Genomic DNA, 11,720 nt, shown 5'->3' on the forward strand with positions numbered 1-11,720 from the left:
TCCCTCCGGTTCTACCCGACACGCACGATTCCCCCCTCCAAGTGACGGCTGCTCTGCCGTTCGTAGAGGGGGGCACACCTCGAAGCCCAAGAAGGGCGTCTACGCATGCAACATCACTTCCACACACGCTTCAGGACCTGGTACGGTGTTTCAGTGGCATTGCTACACCTGGAAGGCCACCACGAAGCCAAGTTGACCCGATGATCTAGCCCTTTGACTTTGCCGGACGGGCTTTGACCAGTGTACTCTTCCACCTGGTTGCGATTGGTCAGCCCATAGGAACAACCCCAAATAGGGTTGGACCGAACCCACCAATAGATTCCCTTTGTTCTACCCGACGCGCACGATTCCCCTCTCCAAGTGACGGTGGCACTACCGTCCATGGAGAGGGGGGGGGACAACACCCCAGAGACCCAAGACGGGCGTCTACGCATGCACCATCACTTTCACACACGCTTCAGGACCCGGTATGGTGTTTCGGTGGCATTGCTACACCTGGAAGGCCACCACGAAGCCCAGTTGACCCGATGATCTAGCCCTTTGACTTTTACCGTACGGGCTTTGACCAGTCTACTCTTCCACCTAGTTGCAATTGGTCAGCCCAGAGGAACATCCCCAAGTAGAGCTGGACCCAACCCACCAATAGATTCCCTCCGGTTCTACCCGACGGGCACGATTCGCCCCTCCAAGTGATGGCGGCTCTACCGTTCGTAGAGGGGGGCACACCTCGAAGCCCATAGGAACATCCTCGAGTAGGGCTCGACCCAACTGTAAGTGCATCTAGTGCCACCCCTAGTTGGATTTGGAGAATTGACGACAAACCTAGTTGAGGGACTAATGTGTTTGTGAGAATTGCAGGATAACACAGGTAGAAGTCCCTCATTGATTCGGTTTTCCTACCAGAGATGACCCCTAAAATGAATGAAGACATTGAAGTCAAAGGTGGTATGTGAAGACATTCACATTGAAGACTATGACAAGAGAAGACATCGCATGAAGACTATGGAGCGTGAAGACTTAGTTCTTTCATCGTTCTTTTTCTTCTTTGTTGAGTCATAGGAACCACCGTACTATTAAGTGGGGTCCAAGAGAACCAGTCAGAATGACTGAAGTGATGCTTAACCAAAATCCTATGTCTTCGAGTGAAGACTATGAGAGCAAATCGTGTCCAGAGTTGGATAAGTCAGCTTTGCTTGTAGCCCAAGTAAAGTTGCCGTGTGTGTTTGAAATCTGACCGTTGGAACACGTGTCAGTTCCTTAGTGACCAAGGGTTATTTCGGACAAATCAGGTCGGGTTGCCTAGTGGCTATAAATAGCCCACCCCCTACAACCATAAATGGTTGGCTGCTCAGAGTTAGAGTACGGCTTTTGTTGTTTGAGAGCAACCCACCTCGAAGCCTTTGAGAGAGAATTCCTTGCGAGGATAAAGCCCTAACCACCCAGAGCCAAAGAGTGTTAGGCATCACTTAAGTCTTCCTGTCTGTGTGACCTGAAGACTTATTACACTTGAGGACTGTGAATCCTCCAGCCGGTTAGGCGTCGCGTTCTGAGCATCCAAGAGTCATTGATGCTCCATAACACAGAAGGTAACTCCTCCACCCAACAACCCGGCGTCCGCTTTAAAGGAACCATAAGCCGGGGCTTGATGCCTCTTAGGATCTCTTGATTGGCTCTCTTCGCTTGACCATTAGACTGGGGGTGAGCCACTGATGACACGTCAAGCCGGATGTACTCACGTTGACAAAATTCTTCCATAACACCCTTGGATAGAATAGTACCGTTATCTGTTATGATGTTGTGTGGAAAACCAAACCGAAACATCACCTTCTTGATGAATTGAACTACCGTGGCATCAACACACTTACTGACTGGCTCTGCCTCCACCCACTTAGTGAACTTATGAACCGCCACCAGAAGGTGGGTCTTCTTATCCTTGGACCTCTTAAAGGGCCCAACCATATCCAGCCCCCAAGTTGCAAACGGCCAAGTGATTGGAATCATCCTCAATTCTTGTGCCGGAACATAAGCATAGCGTGCAAACTTGTGACAACCATCACACCGCTTTACCAAGTCCTCAGCATCAGCATGAGCCGTCAACCAATAGAAGCCGTGACGAAAAGCCTTAGCTACCAAGGATTTTGAACCGGCGTGGTGACCACAATCTCCTTTGTGGATCTCACGCAAAATCTCACAGCCTTCTTCAGGGGACACACAACGCTGAAACGCCCCTGTTACACTGCAATGATGCAATTCCCCATTGATAATGGTCATTGACTTGGATCGCCGGATTAACTGCCTGGCCAAAGTTTTGTCCTTCGGTAACTCGCCCCGGTTCATATACGCCAAATATGGGACCTTCCAATCCGGGATAACATGAAGAGCTGCCACTAACTAAGCCTCCGGGTTAGGAACAGCCAAATCCTCCTCCGTAGGTAGCTTGACCAACGGGTTATGCAAAACATCCAGAAAAACATTGGGTGGAACTGGTTTATGTTAGGAACCCAAATGGCTTAAAGCGTCCGCCGCTTCATTCTTTCGCCGGTCCACATGGTCAACCTGATAACCCTTGAAGTGACCTGCAACAATATCTACTTCTCGATGATACGCTGCCATGAGTGGGTCCTTGGAATCCCAAGTACCAGATACTTGCTGAGCCACCAGGTCTGAGTCACCAAAGCACTTAACCCGGCTTAGACTCATCTCCTTAGCCATTCGAAGACCATGGAGTAAAGCCTCATATTCAGCTGCATTGTTAGTGCAAGGGAACATTAAACGAAGAACACAACAAAACTTATCACCTCATGGGGAAGTTAACACGACTCCAGCCCCAGAGCACTCCAATTGCCTGGACCCATCAAAACGAATAGTCCAATAAGTATGATCCGGCTCTTCTTCCGGTGCCTGTAACTCTGTCCAGTCATTGATAAAATCCATAGGCGCTTGGGACTTGATCGTCGTGCGAGGCATATATTTTAACGCGTGGGGTCCAAGCTCAATAGCCCACTTGGCAACCCGGCCTGTTGCTTCCTTGTTTTGGATGATATCTCCCAAAGGGGCAGAACTAACCATAGTGATGGGATGACCTTGAAAATACTGCTTAAGCTTCCGGCATGCCATGAAGACTCCATACACTAGTTTCTGCCAATGTGGGTACCTCTGTTTGGACTCAATGAGCACCTCACTAATATAATAAACCGACCATTGAACCGAATATTCCTTGCCAGCCTCCTTACGTTCTACCACTATGGCCACACTGACAGCCCAGGCATTAGCTGCCACATACAACAACAACGGCTCTTTATCAACCGGAGCAGCAAAAATAGGTGGCTCGGCTAACTACTTCTTCAAATCCTCAAACGCCACATTAGCATGATCACTCCAGACAAAATTGTCTGTCTTCTTCATCATCTGATATAGAGGGATTGCTTTCTCTCCCAAACGGCTGATAAACCGGCTCAATGCTGCAATACGGCCCGCTAGACGTTGAACATCGTTGATACATGTAAGTGCATCTAGTCCCACCCCTAGTTGGTTTTGGAGTATTGATGACAAACCTAGTTGAGGGACTAATGTGTTTGTGAGAATTGCAGGATAACACAGGTAGAAGTCCCTCATTGATTCGGTTTTCCTACCAGAGATGACCCCTAAAAATGTATGAAGACATTGATGTCAAAGGTGGTATGTGAAGATATTCACATTGAAGACTATGACAAGAGAAGACATCGCATGAAGCCTATGGAGCTCGAAGACTTAGATCTTTCGTAGTTCTTTTTCTTCCTTGTTGAGTCATAGGAACCACCGTACTGTTAAGTGGGGTCCAAGAGAACTAGTCAGAATGACTGAAGTGATGCTTAACCAAAACCTATGTCTTCGAGTGAAGACTATGAGAGCGAATCTTGTCCAGAGTCGGACAAGTCAGCTTTGCTTGTAGCCCAATTAAAGTTGTCGTGTCTGTTTGAAATCTGACCGTTGGAACACGTATCAGTTCCTTAGTGACAGGGTCATTCGGACAAATCAGGTCGGGTTGCCTAGTGGCTATAAATAGCCCACCCCCTACAACCATAAACAGTTGGCTTCTCAGAGTTAGAGTACGACTTTTGTCGTTTGAGAGCAACCCACCTCGAAGCCTTTGAGAGAGAATTCCTTGCGAGGATAAAGCCCTAACCACCCAGAGCCAAAGAGTGTTAGGAATCACTTAAGTCTTCCTGTCTGTGTGACCTGAAGACTTATTACACTTGAGGATTGTGAATCCTCCAGCCGGTTAGGCGTCGCGTTCTGAGCATTCAAGAGTCATTGTGGATCGCCGGTGAACGAAGTCTGTGATGGTTTGAAAGTCTACCTTGAAGACTTACCAGAGTGATTGGGCGAGGACTGGGTGTCCTTAGCTCAAGGGGAATAAGGTGAAGACCAGGTCTTCTGAGTTGAATCTCAGCCTCCCTAACCAGACGTACAGTTGTCACAGCAACTGGAACTGGTCCAACAAATCATTGTCTTCAACGAGTCACTGATTTCATCCTTCTCTTCCCTTTACTTACTGTTGGTCCTTGTGAAGTCATTGTACGATTGCATCACCATTTGGCTTCACTGAGTGATTACTTGTTTTGATTGGCTTCACTATATCTTCCTACCTGATCCTTACTGCCTAGCTGCTATTAGTCATTGCGCTTTCACTTCATTGAATACTTGACTATGGTTTGCCTAGTGTAGTCTACCTTCCGCTGCATGGTAATAGGTTTATTTCTATCGTTTGTCTTCGAAACTTCCAGTTTTGAAGACTTCCATAAAAATCGCCTATTCACCCCCCTCTAGTCGATCACTAGCACTTTCACCAACCCACCAATAGATTCCCTCCGGTTCTACCCGACGCACATGATTCCCCCCTCCAAGTGACGTCGGCTCTGCCGTTCGTAGAGGGGGGGGCACACCTCGAAGCCCAAGAAGGGCATCTACACAAGAAACCTGGCCACTACATCTCTGAGTGTCCGCAGTGGGACAATGAGAACAAGAAGAAGAAGAAGAGCAAGGAGTATGACTCTGACGACAAGAAGAAGAAGAAATACTCAAAGTCTTCTTCCAAGTCTTCCTCAAAGTCTTCATCACACAAGAAGAGCTCATCTGGCAAGGCACGTGCGTTTGTTGGAAAGGAAATGGATTCAGAGGAGGAGTCCGCTTCTGAGGAGGCAGAGGTGGAGTCTAAGGAGGAGTCCGATTCTGGCGTTGCGAGTCTAGCTACAGCATACGTTGCCAAGTCCATCTTCAACACTGAAGACAATGACTTCATCACCGACACCGATGCAAATGACAAGGACTACCCCTCTCCTTCCTACTGCTTCATGGCACGCGGTGCCAAGGTAAACACACGCACTACTCACTATCAAACATCTAGTGATGATGACTCTGATTGTGGTTCCAAACCCAGCTACAAAACACTTGCTAAAATTGCAACTGAACAACAGAAAGCTATGGAACATATTCAAAAACTGTTAGACAAAAGTGATGATCTATTAGACGCTGAAATGACTCGATCTCAGTCCTTAATTGAAGACATAAAAAATCTTCACGTTAAGTATGAGGAACTTGAAAGTCGTCATGAAACGCTCTCAACAACTCATGAAAAGCTTTCCTATGATTATCTTCAAAGGAAGCAAGATCTTGAGAAATTGAGAGCGGCTCATGAAGATCTTCAAAAGGAAAACGAGTCACTTCACACCGAACAGATCAGTTCAGCTCAGGAAGGATTTGAACCACCATGTCTTAAATGCATTGATTGTGATAACACTACTTCTGTTGCTGAATGTTCTACTGCTGCTACTATTGCAATATCTTCAACTGTTGATGTGGTAACTAACCCCTCTGCTGAGGATACCACTCTATTGCTGATGAGAATGCTAGGTTGAAGACACTGCTTGAAACAGGGATGTAGAAAAGTCTCAAAGGGCATCAGATACTATGTGATGTCCTCAAAAGGCAGATCCTGAACCGAAACCCTAGGAAAGAGGGTGTTGGGTTCGAAAGGAAAATGAATGCTGATGGCTCTTACTAGAAACCTGAGCAGTACCCCAAAACCACATGGGTTGCTGCAAAGGGACCTTTAGTGGATCCATCCACTCTGTCTGGCTTCACTTGTGCTAATCCCATTGTCATTGATGAATCCTTTGATGCAAACTATAAACTGTTTAAGAATCAGAATGGTGAAGTGTTTGCCAGGTATATTGGTACTAACTGCAGGAATGGGCCGCCTATGAAGAAGGTCTGGGTGCCGAAAAGGTGTTTGGAGAATCTTCCTGTGAATGTCGTCATGACACCACAAGTGAAGAAGACAAAACCCAGACCACAGGCTTCATATGGCCCAAAGGCTTCATATAGACAGAGGACTCACCTGAGTCGCACTAATGCAAATGTTTTGCAGGGAAGCCATACTCAGGCCTATGAATATGAGTGCGGTTCATCAAACCGCCATGTTCATAAGACCAAGAACTATTATGCTTATTCTTATGAGTACTATTGTCCACCTGCAAGACTTTTTGCTAGGGCTCCAAAGACAAAGTTCTCAGATGCTGCACTTAGACTCATTGCTTCGAATCCACCCTTGAAGATGTGGGTGGCTAAGAAAGCTTAACTCTCTTTTGCAGGGAAAGATCTCCAACCGAAAACCAAAATCGTCTGACTCTATTGCTAGGGACCTTAAACATCTTGTAGGGCGCAAGATCAAATGCCCAAATGGTCTTATTATGTACTTTGTTCCTGAGTCGCTTGCTACTTGCCCTATCAGTCCCAATCTCGATCTAAGCTTTCATAATCCACTGGCTTGTCAAATGTTTTTGCTTCACAATTCTCTTTGTGAAGCCTATCCCCCTAACTGCACTGTAGGGTATGACACCAGCTGCTTCAGAATGGATTATTGATAGTGGGTGTACCAATCACATGACTGGCAAGCGAAGCCTTCTCATGGACTCAACTTTACGTCCATCTGACAAAAGTCACATCACATTTGCTGACACTGGTAAAAGCAAGGTATTGGGTCTAGGTAGAGTTGCAATCTCAAAGGATCAACACATGGATAAAGTCATGCTTGTTGAATCCCTTGGTTTCAACTTAATGTCTGTCTCAATGCTTTGCGATTTAAACATGATTGTGATGTTTGGAAAATATCATTGCCTTGTTCTAATGGAATCTGACAAGTCTCTAGTATTTGAAGGGTATCGGAAAGATGATTTGTATGTGGTAGATTTCTCAGCAGGACCACAACTTGCAGTATGTCTTCTAGCAAAAGCTTCTGAATGCTGGCTCTGGCATCGGAGGCTAGGGCATGCTGGCATGAGGAACCTCCACACCCTTGCAAGGAAGAAGCATGTCATAGGCATCGAGGGCATCAAGTTCAAGAAGGATCACTTATGCGGTGCCTGTGAAGCAGGAAAGATGACGAGGGCCAAGCATCCCTCGAAGACAATCATGACAACGACTCAACCCTTCGAACTGCTCCACATGGACCTTTTTGGTCCCACTCATTACTCAACTCTTACTACTACTGCTTGTCTCTATGGCTTTGTCATTGTTGATGATTATTCAAGATATACTTGGGTGCATATAATCCTCTACAAGATTGAAGTGCAGGATGTCTTCAGACGCTTCGCCAATCGAGCAATGAACAACTATGGCGTCAAGATAAAGCACATCAGAAGTGACAATGGCACTGAATTCAAGAACACTGGCCTGGATACATATCTTGATACTTTGGGCATCACACATGAATTCTCAGCTCCGTACACGCCACAGCAGAATGGCGTCGTCGAACGCAAGAATAGAACACTTATTGAGATGGCTCGGACGATGCTTGATGAATACAAGACTCCAAGAAAATTCTGGCCTGAAGCCATTGATACTGCATGCCATATCATCAACCGTGTTTATCTTCACAAGCTTCTGAACAAGACATCCTATGAGCTCCTTACTGGCAAAAAGCCAAATTTCAGTTACTTCAGAGTATTTGGTGCTAGGTGCTGGATCAAGGATCCACATCACACTTCAAACTTTGCACCAAAAGCACATGAAGGCTTTATGCTTGGATATGGAAAGGATTTGCACTCCTACAGAGTCTTCAACCTTTTTCACTATAAAGTGGTTGAAACAGTGGATGTGCGGTTCGGTGAGACTAACGGCTCGCAAAGAGAGCACCTGCCAAATGTGCTAGATGAAGTTCCATCCAGTGAATCAATCAAACTTATGGGAACTAGAGAAATTATACCTTCTGAAGCTCAGCCTGAAGAGGAACTTATCATCTCCGCACCTGATCAACCTGAAGACAATGATCAACCTGAAGACAATGCTCAGCCTGAAGACATTCCTTCCAACGATGACAATGATCAGCAAAAGCAAAATCTTCGTCCTGTACATCCTCGTGTTGCAAATGAAGTACAGTTTGAGAGAATAATTGATAGCATCAATGCACCAGGTCCACTCACTCATTCAAGGGCAACACAGCTAGCAAATTTCTGTGGGCACTTCGCATTCGTCTCAATATCTGAACCCAAGAAAGTTGAAGAAGCCTTCATGGAACCTGAATGGATTCAAGCTATGCAAGAAGAGCTTCAACAGTTTGAGCTGAATAATGTATGGGAACTGGTTAAGCGTCCTGATCCTCGCAAGCACAATATAATAGGCACCAAATGGATATATCGCAACAAGCAAGATGAGCATGGTCAAGTTATCAGAAACAAAGCTCGTCTCGTTACTCAAGGATACACTCAAGTTGAAGGGATTGATTTTGATGAAACATTTGCTCCTGTGTCTAGACTTGAAGCCATACGCATACTGTTGGCCTATGCAAATCATCATAACATTCTTCTATATCAAATGGATGTGAAGAGTGCTTTTCTCAATGGCAAGATTGAAGAAGAAGTGTATGTTGCACAACCGCCTGGCTTTGAAGATCCAAAACATCCTGACATGGTGTACAAGCTCAACAAGGCACTGTATGGCCTCAAACAAGCCCCTCGGGCTTGGTATGACACACTCAAAGACTTCCTGAAGAGCAAAGGCTTCAAACCTGGTTCCCTCGACCCCACACTCTTCATGAAGACATATGATGGTGAACTGTTTGTGTGCCAAATATATGTGGATGACATTATCTTCGGCTGCACCAATCAGAAATACAGTAAAGAGTTTGGATATATGATGCAAGAGCAATATCAGATGTCCATGATGGGTGAGCTGAAGTTCTTCCTTGGTCTTCAAATATGTCAGCAACGCAACGACATCTTCATATCTCAAGAGAAGTACCTCAAAGATTGCCTGAAGAAATTTGGGATGCAAGACTGCAAAGGCTTCACGACGCCAATGCCAGCCAAACATCATCTGGGTCCCGACGACAATGGTAAAGAGTTCGATCAAAAGGTATACCGCTCCATGATTGGTTCTTTACTTTATCTATGTGCATCTAGGCCAGATATTATGCTTAGTGTTTGCATGTGTGCTCGATTCCAAGCGGCACCAAAGGAATCGCATCACTTAGTTGTGAAGCAAATTCTTCGATATCTGGCTTACACCCCAACACTAGGATTATGGTATCCAAAGGGCTCAGAGTTTGATCTGGTTGGATTCTCGGATGCTGATTATGCTGGTGACAAGGTGGATCGCAAGTCTACATCAGGCACATGTCATTTTCTGGGACGATCACTTGTATGTTGGTCTTCAAAAAGCAGAACTGTGTATCTCTCTTCACTGCTGAATCTGAATACATTGCTGCTGGATCTTGCTGCACTCAGCTTCTGTGGATGAAGCAAACACTCAAAGACTATGGCATTCATCTAAAGCAAGTGCCACTCTACTGCGACAATGAAAGCGACATCAAGATTGCCAACAACCCAGTTCAGCACTCGAAAACAAAGCACATTGAAATTCGTCATCACTTTCTAAGAGATTATATTGTGAAGGAAGATATTGATATCATACACGTCAACACTAAAGAGCAATTGGCAGATATCTTCACCAAGCCCTTGGATGAGAAGAGATTTTGCAAGTTACGGTGTGAGCTAAATATCTTGGAATCCTCAAATGTCCTGTGATCAGGCACACTGAAGGAAATATGCCCTAGAGGCAATAATAAAGTTATTATTTATTTCCTTATATCATGATAAATGTTTATTATTCATGCTAGAATTGTATTAACCGGAAACATAATACATGTGTGAATACATAGACAAACAGAGTGTCACTAGTATGTCTCTACTTGACTAGCTCGTTAATCGAAGATGGTTATGTTTCCTAACCATAAACAAAAAGAGTTGTTATTTGATTAACGGGATCACATCATTAGGAGAATGATGTGATTGACATGACCCATTCCATTAGCTTAGCACCCGATCATTTAGTATGTTGCTATTGCTTTCTTCATGACTTATACATGTTCCTATGACTATGAGATTATGCAACTCCCGTTTGCCGGAGGAACACTTTGTGTGCTACCAAACGTCACAACGTAACTGGGTGATTATAAAGGAGCTCTACAGGTGTCTCCAAAGGTACATGTTGGGTTGGCGTATTTCGAGATTAGGATTTGTCACTCCGATTGTCGGAGAGGTATCTCTGGGCCCTCTCGGTAATGCACATCACATAAGCCTTGCAAGCATTGCAACTAATGAGTTAGTTGCGAGATGATGTATTACAAAACGAGTAAAGAGACTTGCCAGTAACGAGATTGAAGTAGGTATTGAGATACCAACGATCGAATCTCGGGCAAATTAACATACCGATGACAAAGGGAACAACGTATGTTGTTATGCGGTTTGACCGATAAAGATCTTCGTAGAATATGTGGGAGCCAATATGAGCATCCAGGTTCTGCTATTGGTTATTGACCGGAGACGTGTCTCGGTCATGTCTACATTGTTCTCCAACCAGTAGGGTCCGCACGCTTAAGGTTTCGATGACAGTTATATTATGAGTTTATGAGTTTTGATGTACCAAAAGAGTTCGGAGTCCCGGATGGGATCGGGGACATGACGAGGAGTCTCGAAATGGTCGAGACATAAAGATTGATATATTGGAAGCCTATATTTGGATATTGGAAGTGTTCCGGGTGAAATCGGGATTTTACCGGAGTACCGGGAGGTTACCGGAACCCCCCAGGAGGTATATGGGCCTTAGTGGGCCTTAGTGGAAGAGAGGAGAGGTGGCCAGGGCTGCGCCACGCGCCCCTCCCCCCCCCCCTCGTCCGAATAGGACAAGAAGAGGGGGGCGGCGCCCCCCTTCCTTCTCTCTCTCCTCTTTCCCCCCTCCCGAATCCTATTCCAACTAGGAAAGGGGGGAATCCTACTCCCGGAGGGAGTAGGACTCCTCCTGGCGCGCCCTCTCCTGGCCGGCCGCACCCCCCCTTTGATCCTTTGTATACGGAGGCAGGGGGCACCCCTAGAGACACAAGTTGAACCATGTGATCATATTCTTAGCCGTGTGCGGTGCCCCCTTCCACTATAGTCCTCGATAATATTGTAGCGGTGCTTAGGCGAAGCCTGCGACGGTAGTACATCAAGATCGTCACCACGCCGTCGTGCTGACGGAACTCTTCCCCGACACTTTGCTGGATCGGAGTCTGGGGATCGTCATCGAGCTGAACGTGTGCTAGAACTCGGAGGTGCCGTAGTTTTGGTGCTTGATCGGTCGGGCCGTGAAGACGTACGACTACATCAACCACGTTGTGATAACGCTTCCATTGTCAATCTACA

This window comes from Triticum dicoccoides, chromosome 5A (genome assembly GCF_002162155.2).
Source record: "Triticum dicoccoides isolate Atlit2015 ecotype Zavitan chromosome 5A, WEW_v2.0, whole genome shotgun sequence".
Lineage (NCBI taxonomy): Eukaryota > Viridiplantae > Streptophyta > Magnoliopsida > Poales > Poaceae > Triticum > Triticum dicoccoides.